Source organism: Bactrocera oleae, chromosome 4, assembly GCF_042242935.1.
Source record: "Bactrocera oleae isolate idBacOlea1 chromosome 4, idBacOlea1, whole genome shotgun sequence".
In the NCBI taxonomy this organism is placed as follows: domain Eukaryota; kingdom Metazoa; phylum Arthropoda; class Insecta; order Diptera; family Tephritidae; genus Bactrocera; species Bactrocera oleae.
In genome coordinates, this window is record NC_091538.1 from 40,171,207 (window position 1) to 40,189,004 (window position 17,798).

At 33.5% G+C, this 17,798-nt stretch overlaps 1 protein-coding gene across 3 annotated transcripts in view; it reads right to left on the minus strand.

Moving 5' to 3' along the window:
• reb (rebuf) overlaps window positions 1–9,559 on the minus strand; it is a 47,963-nt gene extending 38,404 nt beyond the window's left edge. Inside the window, exon 1 of one of the 3 annotated variants that reach the window (XM_036378502.2) lies at window positions 9,179–9,559. The gene's annotated coding sequence lies outside the window, so the exon portion shown is untranslated. Of the gene's footprint in view, window positions 1–2,311; window positions 2,509–8,747 lie in introns of those variants that run through there. The other 2 variants (XM_014238084.3, XM_036378512.2) reach the window with 2 other exon arrangements.
• Between the last annotated feature and the right edge of the window lie 8,239 nt (window positions 9,560–17,798).

Consider the following 17,798-nt stretch of genomic DNA (forward strand, 5'->3'; position numbering starts at 1 on the left):
CGTCCGTCCCTGCAAGCTCTAACTTGAGTAAAAATTGAGATATCTTTATGAAACTTGGCACACATGTTTCTTGGTACCGGAAGACGGTTGGTATTGCAGATGGGAGTAATCAGACCACTGCCACGCCCACAAAACGCCATTAATCGAAAACAAATAAGTTCCCATAACCAAGCTCCGCAATAAGATACAAGACTGTTATTTGGTACACAGGATCACATTAGGGAGGGGCATCTGCAGTTACAAATTTTTTTAAAGTGGGTGTGGTCACGCTCCTAATAGGTTTAATGTACATGTATGTATATGTGTAATAACGGTACTGTTAAAAACTACTAAAAGCGCGATAAATCAAGCACTAAACACGCCAGAGACATTAAATTTTATCTCTGGGATGGTATGAGATGACTTTATAGGAATCGCGTTCAAAATTAGACAGTGGGCGTGGCGCAGCCCATTTTTAGGTGAAAACCCATGTCTTCAGATCTGCCTAACCGATTTCAACCAAATTCGCAGATCCCAAGATATGGGTTTTCACCTAAAAGTGGGCGGTGCCAATTTTTTTAACAGCAGATGCCCCACCCTAATGTGATCCTGTGTACCAAATAACAGTCTTGTAACTTATTGCGGAGCTTGGTTATGGCAACTTATTTGTTTTTGATTAATGGCGTTTTGTGGGCATGGTAGTGGTTCGATTACGCCCATCTGCAATACCAACCGTCTTACGGTACCAAGAAACATATGTACCAAGTTTCATAAAGATATCTAAATTTTTACTCAAGTTACAGCTTGCACGGTCGGACGGACGGACAGACAGTCACCCAAATTTCAACTCGTCTCTTCATTATGATCATTTATATATATATATAATCCTATATCTAACTCGATTAGGTTTAGATGATACAAACAACCGTTAGGTGAACAAAACTATTATACAATATAGCAACAGGTTGCGAGAGTATAAAAATCGAAATATTGTCTGTACAGTTTATAGTTTATTAATATCGGAAACATTGCTACAACAAACCATTCATTCATCTTTATGTAACCTAGCGGTGGATAATCAGATAAGGGCTTACTAAAACTTCGCTTTAATCAACAATCAAATATAAAACAGCTTGCAAACAGCTTGCAACAGTGCAAAGGATGCTCTAAAGTCAAAAGAACTTTAAACAAAATTTTATAATTAGAGAAAGATAATTTTAAAAGCTATATAAACAAAAAATAATAATAATTAATTTAAATAATGTATAGGTCAGTGTACAATACGCCACAACTTATATCAATCAGTGCACCGAACACCAAAATATAATAGGTTTGAGTGGTGTGCTTGCCGCTTGGGTAAGTTTTCGCCGAGTTTGAAGTTATTGGGAACAAAAGATATAACGCGGCAAACTTGTGCACTTGAAGACATCAATACAATCAAATCGCTAACTTTCTTTGTATTATTATAAATCGAAGGCATTATGAAATAATTTTGCTTGAATGAGAACACAAGCATACAAATTATAAATTGTTACTAGGGTGGTCATAAACTGAATTTTTGGCGGAATATTTAAAAATATAAAAAAAAGTGATGGGTAAAATAACTACCGTTATATAAAATGTGATATTTGAAAAATTGATGCACATATGTACAGTGAGAATCTTGATTAATGATGTTTTCTACTGTATTACTCTAATTGCATTAAGCTCTCGTTTCGGTAAATACTTTTGTTAATAACTTAAAATATTCTATTCTTTCAAAACAGCTTAAGTCTACTTAAGTTAAAAATACATTTTTTAACGTATGGTAAACATCTGGACAAATATTTCATATGTAGTTATATCAATATGATATATATATAAAGCTATCGATTCTTAGCTATTGTATAAAATGAAACACAAAAGACCGTCTCGAATAAGCTACACGAAGCAATACAAAAGGACATATTTAACTAAAATGGATTTAAGCTATGGCAGCATATTACTCATATTATTAAATTCATCAATCAGGAACTAAAAAGCGACATACATACTTGTATACCTATACATACGTTTCGATATATAAAAAGTTCCTAATTATTTTTAATTTATTATTTGTAAACCCTGAACAGAGTATATTTAGTTTGCTACGAAGTTTGTAACATCCAGAAGGAAACATCAGAGATCCTATAAATGATCAGCGTGACGAGCTTAGTCGTATTGAATACTTTTTAATTTGATAAGATATCTTGATGAATTAGCATATAGCTGACTGATAAAAATCAAGTTCTTATTTTTGTTATTTGTGAATGGAATTGAAAGAACTAAACAGAACACTGTAGGTGGCACTTACCGTACATTTTACAGGTTATCCGGATTCAATAACCATCTCGACCATCGCTTTGTTAAGTATATAACGGACTTACACAATATATATATATAAAGTGCTTGTGCAGCCTGTAATCGGCTACTGCTCCGCGGCTCACATATTTTTTAACCATTACAAACTAATTTTTTGGTATGCAATTAGCAAACTATCACAATTATTTAGTATATTACATAATAAATGACACGAAATGGAGGACAATGTAGAAAGAAGAAAAAGAAATTGAAATTAGTGCCGAATCAAAGGTGAAGGTATTTGTGAGAAAAAAGTAAATTAATAAAGCGAAGAAAATATAATGAGTAAAATGTCGACAGTTAAGCCAATAGTAATATATATGTACGTACTTTTCTAACTTTTATGGAAATCAGACTAAAATAAAAATCGGCAATTGAAAAAAGTTTTACTTTGTTTGCGCTGTAATAAATCTATTAGTAATAAACGGCCATTGAAACTTACTGGACTGAGCACATAACATATATTATATATATATAACATACACTCGGTCCGTAGCATTCGGTGCCATCGCGTTAGTGGGACTGGTATTACATTTGAAAAATGCTCTCGCGTGACAAATGCATGAGGAGGAAATGGCACAAGCGCTTGTTTAATATTTTATCAAGCAAAAATTCAAATATATAATTACTTGACGAAAATGTCGTACACACTAATTAAAATAGTAGCATACATGGGTAGTAATGTCAATGAATTGCGTTTGTTTCGCTCTTAATTAACTCCGGTTTACTTTTAAAAATGTAGAGAAATTACTTCTTACTCTACGTTGAAAACTTGTGTACTAATATGCTATATAAAAGTAAACTCTAAATTATTTTTATACATTAAGTGGAAAGTTTCTATTGTATTAATGCATTGTGACATAATTTTATGTTTCTAAAGACTTTTGAGATAAATTAAAGAAATAATTTCATACTCAATTCATGGTAATTCTCTTTTTGAAAAAAGGAAGGACTTTCACAGAGTAAATTTAAAAAGTGGGGAAATGATGATAAGCTAGTGTAAGGTTTTTATAATGCTTCTTTCAAGACTCAAATCACTTTTAATATTCCTTTTGACTTGATTTTGATCGGCCAGTTTGTATAGACGCTATATCCTACAGTAGTCCGATCACCATACCAACCATAATTTTATAAAATATTGTACAAATAAACAATGCCTTGAAGTATAACATACAAGTAGGCAACTAGAAAGTGTTAAGGCATGCGTCACTCAAGAAATCATTGTGTGCCTCATAAACTTCTGTGAGAGAAGTTTAAATGGCAGGGGAGGAGTTTTGATACCCCACTCAAACCAAAGCTGTCCACTATTTTTTTAATATTCATAATTAATATTCAACTAGATTAACTAATGAGAGTTACACCTATGCATATTTGCGTACAGCGAACCTCCTATTTGAATACCGTTCGGTATATTTTGCAATACATATTATCGTGAAATTTATGAATTCTGTAAAATTTTTAAACATTTATGTCTGCAAATGTTCTGATGGTGAAAGACATGAATTTGAATTTCTCTTGGTTACATTTTTCCCTGGCAAAGCAAACTGCGGGCGGCCCTTATTGGACATGACGTGTATGAAATTGGCTGAACTAATACGCGAACATCGGAAGGAGTATACGCTTATTTGCTTTATTTAAACATCATCAGAAGAATCAAGTCTAGTTATATAGCAGCACGAATGTTCCGACAAAATGTAAATTAGAAAGCCAACTAAAAACAAAAGTATTTGATAGTTAAACAATTTCTACGCTCAGATACTGGATGATATTGTTGTGCATGGGGCCAAAGACCCCAAATAATGGACAACATGGAATGTTACGGCTCTGGGCTTTTTCAAATTTGTTACATTCGTTTGATTTCTTCTACTTTTTATCTGTCTTTGTGCGTGCTCTCCATGTTTTACGGTCTTCTGCATGCTACACACACACTACAGTCTGCCGTGCTGATTGGCGTTTCGCAGCAGGTAGATTCATATGTAGATTAATCTGGGAATTCACACGTTGTTGTCATGGTTTACAACTGTTTGATGTTTTTGTTGTCTATAGCGGCGGCGGCTTGACATTACCGTGCGTATATCATTCCTGTTATTCATTAATGGCTGCCGTCGACGGCGACGGCTTCGCTTACCTTTTGCTAATGATTTTAATGTGGAAAATTAAAATGCTTGATAAAATGAAACTAAACGCTCACAAATGCTGGCGTGGACAAACGTGACTTGCGTCAAATTTTGGTTTCGTTTGGCTGTTACTCGTAGAGTGTTTGAGTCAGCTAGAGCACCGAGAAGTCAATCTCCGAGCGGGGTTCTGTTAATTGGCATTCAAATTTGTTTATTTTGCTAAATAGATTCTGACAAGAAATGTATGTAAATTTCTAATGCTAGAATTTACATATGTAATTGAATGTATATATGTGCAAATTAAAAAAAAAACGGATAAAATTTTCCTTTTATATTTTTGGCCACATGAATCACAGCCTGTAGGTACTTATGCTGTAAATCGTTTGTAATTCTATTTTTAATTTTATTGATTTAAACATATGTGTCATATAAAAAATGTTGCCAATTGGTTTCTAATTCAAAGTTTAAATTTTTTGTTGGAAATTGACTGCATTGCATAAGTAAACAAAAATGTGTTGTCATTGTAATGAATAATCTTTCAATTAGTCACTGCAAAGAATATTATAGGAAAATACGAAGTAAATGAGAGATTTAAAATAAATATATAATGGATGTGTTAGAAGAGAGCAGAATAAATTTTTTGGAGATTGGCCCTGCTTGTAATACATTCCACTACATAGTGTCACTTCCATTGTGTAAGGTTTGTTCTGATTGAGAATTAAGTTTCAATTTAAATTTAACCTTATGTTTATGTACTCATAAAACTACTTATTTAACTTAAGTAGCTTGAAATTTTCTGATTTTTTATTTTCAAAATTAATCTTAAATATTTTCAGATTTTGAGTACTAGTTTTGTGTGCATAAAAAATATGCAAAAAAATGTGTAGAAGTTCCCCTTTCCTACTTGTTTCCGTTCGTTTCGCATTTTCATTACTAATTTGCGTTCGCTGTGGCAGTTCTTTAATGTCGGACTTGGCCATTGGCATGTTTTTTAACCAATTTAATTTTTTGTGACGATGTAAGTCGTTGGCATTGACATGCTGAATCTTTTATGGTATTTCGATTTTAGTGTTTCAATGCGTGCGAATTAATGTTAAAATCGTAAGGTGGTTGTTAAAATGCAACTCATTTTTTATATTCGAGTTTTGAGTAATATTTGCGTTAGGTTTTGAGTTTCCAAAAGAAAAAATTAAGTATACGAAACCTGAAGCATATTGTGAAGAGTTGAATTAAATCTACAGACGGAATCTTGGGTTAAAATATTAAGATAATATATCTCATACGTGATAAAAAAGTTTGGAAAACAATTTATTAAAGAAGAAAATAGTTACAGGTTTTTAGCTTGAAATTCAGTACACATGTTTTATTTTTCTTCAACTACTTGTATATATATTTTTGAAGTTATTATATTTTGAATAAGTTCTTCTTTTTGTTTTAAAACTCCAAGTTGCATAAAATTATCCAAAAATTATTTCTATCCGACTAACAGTGTGAACTCGTTTTAATATGTGATTTTTCGTTGCTCTAGTGTTTACTTAAAGTTCTATCTGTCTGGGTTTATACAAATTTTTTTTTATAATATTTGTGGTTTTTTTGAATCGAATTTTAAAATTTGAATATTCATTCGAATATATTTGTCAAAGAAAATGAATTTTTTCAAGAATATATTTTACCAATCTCACATACAAGACATTGTTCCACTACTCTCATAGCCATCAATTAAGGTACATCTACCAGCATAATAAACGAAGCTCCACTAGAAAAACTTGTCTCTAACTGTGCCATCAGGGGTCGTAATTTAAAGTGGGCGTACACATGCCGATCTTCCATTTGATTTCCATATAAATTCTACGGACGCCAGATTACACGTTCAATGCGAATTAGCGACTAATTGTGTGCATGAGCGCACGTTAATTACACGAAGTGTTGTGCTAGTTCAATGTGTAAAGTATGGGTATACGTATGTCAGGTATGCATACAAAAGCTAAAGACTTAAGCACCAAACGCGGAGCAGCTTCACTGCCAAAGCAAAGCTAAATTGCGATGATATTTGCTCATTCAATAGCTTCAAATACACTCACTCATGAAATCAAATCAAACGCGTCGCGGCCTCTGGCTTGGCCACAGCAGTTGTGAGTGTTGCTAATTTATTGCTAATATTTTATTTACTTATTTTTATTTACTCGCTACCACATTGCTTTGCTTTTTATAACTGACAATCACTGCTTGCGGTCGCTTGTGTGAAGTACTGTAAATATATGTATATATGTCCGCAGACATGTGTGAACATAAAAAGTGTAAGTATTTGATTGAAGTGCTCGGTAAAAATAGCGCAAATTCAAGCCTTTTGTTCATCGTTTAAGAATTTTTAATTAACAAGCATAAATCAATAAACTTGTTTATTGTTGTTATTTCTTCGCTTTTTTCGCGTAAAGTCAAGGTCGCCACGCTGATCGCCGCACACTGCCCACTCTGGCATAAGTCCGCTCATGACAGTGTGTCAAGCGCGCGTAGGAAATAAAAAGTGAAATATAAAAGTGTGTGTGTGTTAAAGGCATGAAAAACAAATTAAACACTAAAACATATATTTATCCAACATATTTTACATTTAATTACTTTTTCATAAAAGCAAAAGCTCAAAAGCGATAGTATAGTTGTAATACAGTTGCGATTAGTGTTTGCATTGCCTTCTTAACTTTTCAGTGTTTTTTTTGTTAGTTTCGTCTTCGTTTTCTGTCTTAATCAAATGCAAAGCACATACAGTGGATTACTGGGTTTTTAGGTGACACCATAGCACTTGGTAGTGTTGATTTGTTTTATATCAAATTCAATCGAACTCTTTGATTGAAATAAAAAGTAAATGTAAAAACAATTCGGATTTACTTCAATAGCGAGGAAAAATTTGTTTGGCTCGCGAATCTCACTCACACTGACTTTAATTTGAAAAGAGGTGCGGATAAAAAAATTAAATGGAAAGGAGGGCTGATACTATTTTGAACAAAAAATGTGGATTACATTTTCGTTAATCATTGTATTAAATAATATATTCTAAATTCAAATATTTTTTAAGAAAAGCATGTTAATGAAAAATTTATTGAAGAGCTTGCATTAATAACGTATACTGTTGTAAGCGGTAAACCATATATGTATACTTATTTGGATAAGAAATTTGTGTAATATTTGTACACTATTATAATTTATAAATATTAGCAAAGCCCAAACCATATTCTTTTAAAGTTACATAAAACTAGATCATTTTTGATATATGCAAAATAAGAGAGTTTATGTCCATATTTTTTAAGTTTCAAAAACCAGTTGTAATCCCTGTAAAAATCCCCTATTGCGTACGTCCAGGTTTGTATTTGTGTGTGACAAATTAACAACAAATTTTTCAAGGCGAGAAAATGTTTATAGAAAATATAAGAACTATTAGCTTAACTTTTTCGGGTTACCATAAAGTCAAATGTTCTTAATTATTTAAAACAATTAGAATGCTTAGAATTAAAGAAATGGTTTGTTTCTTTATTACGAATTTCAGTCTTATTGCAGAAACAACAAAAAATATATATATTTTTCAATCAATATTTTTTAACCGTATCTTTTTAAATACTGATCCATTAATATACATTCCAAAACAATTGTAATATTCTTTTTTAAGAATGTTTAATATGTATATATAATTAAAGTTTAAAAATTGTTTGCTTGTATAGCTAAGACAATTAAATTTAGATAAGTTTTACGAACAAATTTGTAAAGCATAATAAAAATACCAATTTTGAAATAGAATATTAGACCGCTATAGCATATGGCTGCCATACAAACTGGTCGATCGAAATCAAGATAACGATTTTTATAAAAGATGTTTCTTCCTCCCTTTAAGGGGCCTTAATTCGACTTGAATATTTTTTATATCAAATAAAGTAGCTAAAAAGAACTAGCAAAATGTTTTCCGTTGGATGCAAACCGTTGGCCGGTTACATTTTCAGATTTATTTATACATATAGTTGCTATAAGAATTGCACCTGTGATGGTTATTATAGTGTCGGTGCACCCCAAATTTTTTTTCTTTTAAGTCTATCCCATATTTTAATTTTCAACTCATATATATAATAATACATTATTTTTTCCGAATAAACATAATATATATGTAGCATACATATGAATATCTGTATTAATGAATTTATTATTCGGTTGTGTTTTAGTTTTTTATATACCTATTTGCAAAAAGGTACGAGTATAATATGAATATATGGCTAATTTTGTAAAACCTACTTTGTGTGTTTGTAGTTTTGAGCTGTTTAATAAATGTATGTAAGCTCACAGAACTTTTGCTATATTTTGCAAAAATGATTGAGTGTACTTCTGATTTTCAGTTTCCGCCAATTATATTGGTAAATTTTGTATTTAGCGCACTTTGCACTTAGCCAATTTCAAATATTTTGAGAAATTGCTCGAAGAAAATATTGCAGCCTAAAACTTGGTTTTTTGGTTTTGTTGTGTCACAAATTTGTTAACTCACGTCCACTGTGGCACACTCTTGCAGTCTAATTTTGTTACTGTGGTTACTTTGTGTGTCTAAATGGTAACGGTTTTGGTTGCAAAATTCTCTTTAGTTCACTATGGGTTTCAACGTCTAGTTATATCACTAATTTTCAGCTTCACTGTTGCTTTCGTTATTTTTTACGAAAATCACTGACACTCACTTTTTTATAAACACTGTGTTTTTGAAGACAGCTGCAATATTTTCCAGTGTTTTTCCAATTATAACAAATTATTTTTTGTTGCGCAATCGACAAATTTGGTTCACCTTTTCGACTGCGCGACCACAAGCGTCTGCTGTTAGTTATCAAAAACTTAGTTGTCTAAATTTTCTTAGCGTTTTTTCGGTTATTATTTTTGCTCAGTTGTGACCCACTGTTAGTACTTGTTTATTGCGGGGTCTACAGCGTTTATTGCTAATAATAAGCTAAGTCGGTTTGTTTTTGATCTTGTTGTTGCTTGTGTGAAGCGCGCGCAACCGCTCGCCAACAGCTATCAAAATTAACTAATGAAGTAACGGTGCGTCCGCGGGCAAGACACCACTTACAAATCTGCGTTGAATCTAAACCGAGTCAAGAAAGTCCAGTCAATAAGCCAGTTGTGGTGAATTCAAAGCACGCTGATTTGCGCTGTGTTGTGAGTCGCTGAAGCTGCGTGAAGGTTGAAATGTAACAAGAGGTCTGGAGCGTGAGCTACCAATTCACCTCTCTTTCTCATTGAACATATAAATACTAATATACGCTCTTGAATCGCTCCAAACGATCAGCTGATAGCAATAACACCAAACACGTTTAGTACAGCTGTTGGCTAAAAAGCTCTGCGCTTGTGCTCCAAGAGCAACTATTCACAAAGTTCGATTTCTTCTATATTTTGCGATGTAGTTGTCATATTTGTTTTTGCTGAGGTCTGCTGCCAATTATTACCATTTCAATTTTGTATTATTTCACTCTCTCGCTCTCTGGTCTGCAAAAGCTTTTAATTCTCCACGGGAAGTTTGTTTCTTACGTAGTTTGTTTTGCTTTTCTGAATTTGAATTTTTCTCCTATTTCGTTTGTTTTGTTGCGCACCACTCCGTGTCTGCCTCGCGTGCCGAAGTTACGCTATGCGCGTTTCTTGCTCAGCGTTTTAAGTATCTACAACAACAATTTGTAGCATATTTTAAGTGCAGCAAAGGGTGCGGTGACTCTGATTAAAGTTTTCGTTAGTTTACAAGCGGAGCTTGGCCTACCTGCCTACCTTGACAGTTTATTCTTAGCACATTTATTGCTTTATTTTATGACGCATATCCTCGCAGCTATTCGCTCATCTTCACTTGGCTATTTTCTCAGCAAATTGACATAAATGCTTTTTCATATGGCCGTCTCTTCAAACCGTTGGCACTTTACCTTTCCATTAATGATCTCATCGGCGTTTTGTCCAACAATTATATTTCAAATATTCTGGGCAGACCAAGCCAAATATTTTACCGCGTCGTCGATTTGTATTTCATTTAATTAGCCCAACTAATTTTGCGTCAGTTTTCGCGTTCATGCCAAATGTGTGCATTTTTAGGAGCATTTCATTTCCAGTTCCTTCACCCCCTGCTATGAAGCTGCTTTCATTGTTGTGCATCTGTGACGAAGCACGGAATTCCCCAGCACTGTTCAGCACTTGCTTGTCTATATGTTTGCTTCAATATAAACATTTCTCTAAATTCAACCAGACGCAAATTACAGTTGTCACGTCCGCTATTAACTTATATTCATATGTTATGTGTTTTGGTTTTGTTGTTTTTATACCCTGAAGAGGGTATATTAAGTTTGCCACGAAGTTTGTAATATTAAGAAAGAAACGTCGGAGACCCTATAAAATGTATACCTTAATGATCGGCATGATGAGCTGAGTTGATTTAGCATGTCCGTCTGTCGGTCCGTCCGTCTGTATATACGCGAACTAGGCTCTCAGTTTTTGAAATATCGATCTTAAATATAGCATATGACCGTTTCTCACCAAAAAGCTGCTCATTTGTCGGAATGCCCGATATCAGACCACTATAGAATATAGCTGCCATACAAACTGAACGATCGGAATCCAGTTCTTGTATGGACATTTTTTTCATTTGACGAGATGTCTTCACGAAATTTGGAATGGATCATTATCTGAGGCAATACTGAAATCTCCGAAGAAATTGTTCAGATCGGATCAGTATAACATATAGCTGACATACAAACTGACGATCGAAATCAATTGTTTGCATGTACATCTTTTTTATTGGACGAGATATCTTCACGAAATTTGTAAGGGATCATTATCTGAGGCAATAATGAAATCTCCGAAGAAATTGTTCAGATCGGATCAGTATAACATATAGCTGACAGAAGTCGAAATTTGTTCCTCGGGAGATTGATTACGGTTTTAAACCGTCTGAGGTTATAACCCCCCATCATTATCTTAGGTAATAATGGAATCTCCGAGGAAATTATTGAGATCGGATCACTGTAGCATATTGCTGTCATACAAGCTGAACGATCGGAATCAAATTCTTCTAAGGAATCTTTTGTATTTGTGAAGGGTATTATAGCTTCGGTGCAACCGAAGTTAACGTGTTTTTTTGTTGTTCTTCTCTTTAACTTTTTTCATCATCTGGGTAAATAATCGAATTTTAAAAAACTTTTATTAAACATATATAATAATGAAAATATTGTCTTGATCAGTTGCTAAATTGAAGATTCAAGCAATTTCAAGCCAATTATCGTTAAAAAAATATATATGTTTTTTTTGACTTAGCACTTCAAAGTTATTATTTCTAAAATTTGGGGCTAAGGAAGTTTTGAGGATTAAGGATTTCTCTTTCAGTTTGCACATTTTTTGAAGCTTTAGTAATTAAATAATAATTACCGTTTTTTGTCATCAAGGTGCTTAAGTTATTATAATTCGTTACAGAGTTTGTTTTCTTGGTTATTAATTGATTATAATCTTAACAATTTGGAAAATTCTTACTAACTAAATAAGACGAATCTTATTCTTTCTAAATCAAATAATTTCATACATATACATTTAATTAGATAAGTAAGATTTGTAAATAATATATAAGCGATGAATTTAGTAAAACAAAACTAGAATGAAAATATTCTCAGCTCAATACAGTCTGGATTCTTCATTGAGTTTATTCATTTGATCAACGCACATGACTACACACTGTAGTCCAATGAATTCAAATCTGGAGTTCCAGACGACCTATCACCTGCAGCTATGATACAAAGAATATTGCTTTTAAGTCACTGCTGGATGATTTTTGCCTTGTAAGCTGGAGCAGAATCTTACTGGAAGTTCCAATGCTTTACATCGTAGAGAGTATTGCTTAACCCCTTTACCACGCCTTCATAAACATCTAGTACATTTTCGTCTCAGTTTTAACCCTTTATTCACGGAAGTGAAGATATTTAACGCCTTTACCGGAGACTCCCCACTAAACTAATACAGCAGCTGGATGGTGACCACGTTCAACCCTTGGTATACAATTTTTTGCGTCTTTGGAAGTTTTGCGTAGATTTTGTCGTTTAGCGTATGAAAAAATTCCTCAACATTGCAACGTTTTTCATTTGTAAAAGGAAGCCGCTTGGGTCTGTTGAGCATAATTAACTTTGAGTGCGTGGTCAGAAGATGACCAGTTGACAGACGTTAGGCTTTCTGTGGAGATCATCTTGAATAAGTCAGTGAGACATTGATCTGGTCGCTATATCCATTCCCTTGACATAATTTTCTGATTTCTAAGGGCATTTCTGCGAATGCGTGCGCGAACAGTTTTTACGACTGAATTGGTTCGCACCCCGTGAGGACGACCACTTTTATTCCTGTCATCAATTGTTGACTTTTGGTAAAAAGTGCTGTAAACAAACATTCTAGAAATTAAAACTATATCTTATATATATTTTCTTTGTTTCGTTATATTCTCAGTTGTAATCTAAAAATTTAAAATTCTCGTTTTAAATCAAATTATCTCTTGGTGTCGACATATTTTATCATCAAAAAGGGATCTCGCTTAACAACAGTGGTTTTTTAATTTCCATATGAGCGAATCTTGTTCTAACACCTTACACACGCCATCTGGAAACTCTAACTTTAAAACGCGCTGTGCAATAAAGCAATAAAATGTCGCAAAGCGGAGTAAAAACGCCGAGTTTTTTTTTAATTTGTAGCCCAGAATGATTACCTTTTATTATTTATTACGAAAATGGGTATTACGTATGTGCAACTTTTTTGTGCCTTAATTGCTTTAATCTATATAAATGTAGGGAGGGATTTTTCCATATACATTTTTACGATATTACAAGACAAACAACGATGCACATTCTAGTGCTTTTTTAAATAAATGTTAGTAAAAAATGGGAATAAGTTCGGGTGTTACCGAACATTTTATACTCTCGCAACTTGCATCGATCCAATGATTGCAATTTGAAAAGATTTGTTTCATTTGAAGAATTAAAGGAAGAATAAAAGAAGAACTCAATTCTACGAGAGTTTTTTGAACAAAAACAAGAAAAGACGTTTACTTCGGTTGCACCGAAGACATAATACCCTTCACAAATACAGACAGAAGGTTACTTAAAGAACTAGATTCCGATCGTTCAGTTTGTATGGCAGCTATATACTATAATGATCAGGCGATTTGTTACGTTTATCATCTTGGAGTTAAAGGTATTTATTTTATGTTACAAAATTTACAAAAACTAACTTGTGTTGTAGTTATTTTTAAATCGATACTTTAGTTTACCCTGTATTTTATGCATTTTATGTGCGTCCTTAATATGTTTACCCGATTCCTTAATTAATTTCTTTTTCAGTGTATTTGTGCATGTCTTAAGGTAATAAAAAGTTGAGCGTAGCTGCCCAAATTTGGCTATATGCGTATAATCTGCAATACACTAACGTCATCTTTTTATACTTTGAACAGGGTATATTAAGTTTGCCACGAAGTTTGTAACGCTCAGAAGGAAACGTCGGAGACCCTATAAAATATATACATATATGATCAGCATCATGAGCTGAGTTGATTTAGCCATGCCTGTACGATTGTCTGTCCATCTGTCCGTCTGTCCGTCCGTCCGTCTGTCCGTCTGTATATATGCGTCCCTTCATTTTTAACTATTGATCTGAAATTTTGCACTTGTCCTTTTCTCACTAAGAAGCTGCTTATTTGTCGGAACGGCCGATATCGGATCACTATAGCATATAGCTGCCATACAAACTGAACAATTGGCATCAAATGCTTGTTTATTATTATTTGTTTGCTAAAACTGGAAGAAGTGGAATATCGAATGATGGCGGTACAGCTCACAGAATTGATAAAGACTGAATACTCATAGCCTCAACTTTGTTGCATGCCATATCTTTGGGTTACAAGATTAATTCAGCAATATGTGGGCACTATGATCTTTAAACCGCAAAGCAGCTAGTGTGAAAGTAGCCTTTGTCTTATCTCCCTGCATTGGTTGATAAAATTTTACTTTGTGGTTCTGAAATTATAAAACATTCCATTCCGCTTACAACATACACGGAAAATTACACGCGTCGCTTCAAATACAGATTTAATGAACAAATTGCTTTTAAACTCTGATCCTTTTATTAATTGGCAACTAAAACTTGTTTATAACCATAAAACAACGCTACTAAAGCTAACTATAGAATTACTGAATGAGACAATATGAAAATTATTTATTAAATTTGTTGTTCGTTTTCTAATTATAATACTATATATAAATGCTTCTCCTAGTTTATTTTTATGTCATCACAACATTTTTGAGTAACACCAATCAATGCGAATATTATTGAAAGTGTGTATTTTACTTTGGTATTGTATTATTATTAGTAAAATCACGCCCAGTTTCCCTTAAAATAAAAAAATTAGAAATGGGTCGATCCGTTACTGACTGTTACTATGGGAACTATAGGATATAGTCGTCCGATGTGCTCAATTATTTTACAAAATATTTATCATATTTTTATAGATTTTTGGTGAAAATTTCAAAACGATATCTCATATAAAAGTATATATCGCCGCGGCTCCCATATAATCGAAACCACTGTGCATGGTAAACTTTATATACTCTCTTCAGAAAAAGCTTAAAGAGAAATAAATCAAAAAAGAAATCAAATATTGCTAGCATGGATCTCTAGGTACGAAAATATTGATGGAACCCTAGTTTTGAAATCATACATACTCTTAGAACGTTTTCAATACGAGCGCTTTGTGTTGTTTACAGTAACTTAAGTATTCATCTCGGCCAAAATATGGAATTAAATCGCGAATATTTTTCATTTTCGACAGGGATTAACTCAGCAACAGTGCATCGATGAACTTAATAAATTTTTTAGCGATGAAGCTCGATCAAAGACCAGTGTTTATCGATAGTATGGTGAATTCAATCGCGGCCGTAGATTACTCCAAAACGAATTTCGTGAAAGTCGTCCAAAATCAGTTGTTGTTCCGGAATAATGCTGTGCGCAAACTGATATTGCAAGATCGTTATATGACCTAATAGTGAGATTGATACAACTATAGGTATCAGTGGGACCAGCGTACATTAAGTATTGCATGAACATTTGACTGTAAAAAAGTTTTTTCACTTTAGATCCCACACAATTTTCAATCGCTCAAAAGAGACTCGTGTCGATTGGTCGAGAGAAATGTTAAAAAAAATAGCGGTGCTATAACATTGTGACGGGTGATGAATAGTGGATTTACGCGGACATGTCCTTACCATACCTCTAAAACAAAGAAGAACAGTAAGTTATGAGTGGTACACAACTATTTCTTTGCCAGTTGTCTTTCAGGAAATCAAGAAAACCAACCGCCGAAAACGGATCACTTTTCACCACGACACTGCGAGCTCTCACTCATTGACTGAAACCACTGCATTTGAGCACTCAAAACAATTTGATAAGTCATTTAATGTATAATCCTATCTTGCCACCGAATGGCTTTATTTTATTCCCGTACGTAAAATATAAATTAATAAATCAAAGTTTTTCGAAGAGGCGGTTGATGCGTTTAGAACGCATGTTTTGGAGATACCTCAATCAGAGTGGACTGTTCTTAATGGACAAAATTTCAAAAAACAATAAAGCGGTTTTCGATGACTAATATTTATTCTCTAATCCCGAGATATAAAAGACAACCCTCGTATTGGTGAATGTCTAGTTAGAAAAGGCCGAAGATGAAAAGTTGCTGACAGCCATTGGGTATGTATAGCACTTTAATTCCGTTGCCCTTATAAGTCGAAGCTAATTGGTAATTGTCTTTCTGTTAGAATGCATGCATATAATTGAATAATATATTATATTTATTTGTATGCATGATTTCACCCAATAATTAATGTAGACGATGCGTCAGACCATGACCGATATGTGGCGCTCGGTTTAAGTAGAATGCCAAAAATCCGAAGATATTCTTCACTGAGGTAACTTAGATACACGCTTGAAATGATATTTCATCATTAATGATGAATAAATATAGAAATTAACAAGTAAGAAAGTTCTAAGGTCGGGTGTAACTGAACATTTTATACTCTCGTAACTTGTTAATCAAAGCCCGGAAAATTACTTCAGGTGCGCGTTTACTACTAAAAGCGCGATAAATCAAGCACTAAACACGCCAGAGATATTAAATTTTATCTCTGGGATGGTATGACATGAGTTTATAGGAACCGACTTCAAAATTAGACAGTGGGCATGGCACCTCCCACTTTTAGGTGAAAACCCATATCTTGGGATCTGCTTAACCAATTTCAACTAAATTCGGTACATAACATTCTTCTCATATTTCTCTTTTAAAGTGCGAAAATGGGCGAAATCGGATTACAACCACGCCTATTTTCCATATAACACCATTTTAAATTCTACCTGATTCTTTCACTATCTCTATGCAAATCAAGCAACAATGATTGTTTCGGGGTAAAACTTTGCGTGAAAAATGCGTTTAAAGTGTGCTACCTTGTGACTAAAAATTGTCTAAATCGAACCAAAATTGTTCAACTCCTCGGTACTGAATATGTGGATCTCAGTGCCTATAGTTAACTTTTTACCGAAAATATCGGTCAATGGAGGATATATATTTCATATAATAAAATAAAGAAATGAAACTCTCGATAATAGTATGTTTTGCGTCAAAAATGGGTTGAATCGGATCAATACTTCCTTTAATATAAAATTTTGCCAACACCTGAAGTAATTTCCCGGCTTTGAGCCTTGCAAGTTGCGAGAGTATAAAATGTTCGGTTACACCCGAACTTAGAACTTCCTTACTTGTTATATTATATAGAGCTTAGGTTGTACCGTGGCTGTAAAAATGTTGGATTCCAGGGATCTCGAAAGAAAAGCCAGTGGTATGAGGAGTCATTTTCTGTTTTTTGTCTCACAATCCTCGCTAAGAAAAATTTAAATTACGGCTTATTGACTCTTCAATTGTTAAATATACTCCTGCCTGAAACCATCCACAGATCTGTAGGGGGAAAGAGTTCCTCACAAATATGAAGTACAAAATTTTGCTTTGAACATACTCTTTTTGCATTTTGGTTGATTTTTTGTGATTTTGAAATGCCAATAGATTTCCTAATTATCGGTTATATTTCTTGTTACTTTTCTGCAGTTGTTTTTGTTACTATTCTACAGCAGTGCACTTTTTGCAACAAGTCGTGCGTTGCCTTTCTATTTCCTGTTTTGCTTTCAGAGACATAAAATCATTTATTTTTGGCTCGAAAATCCTCATATATTTAAATACCTACACTCAGTAGTGTGCTGAAGAGT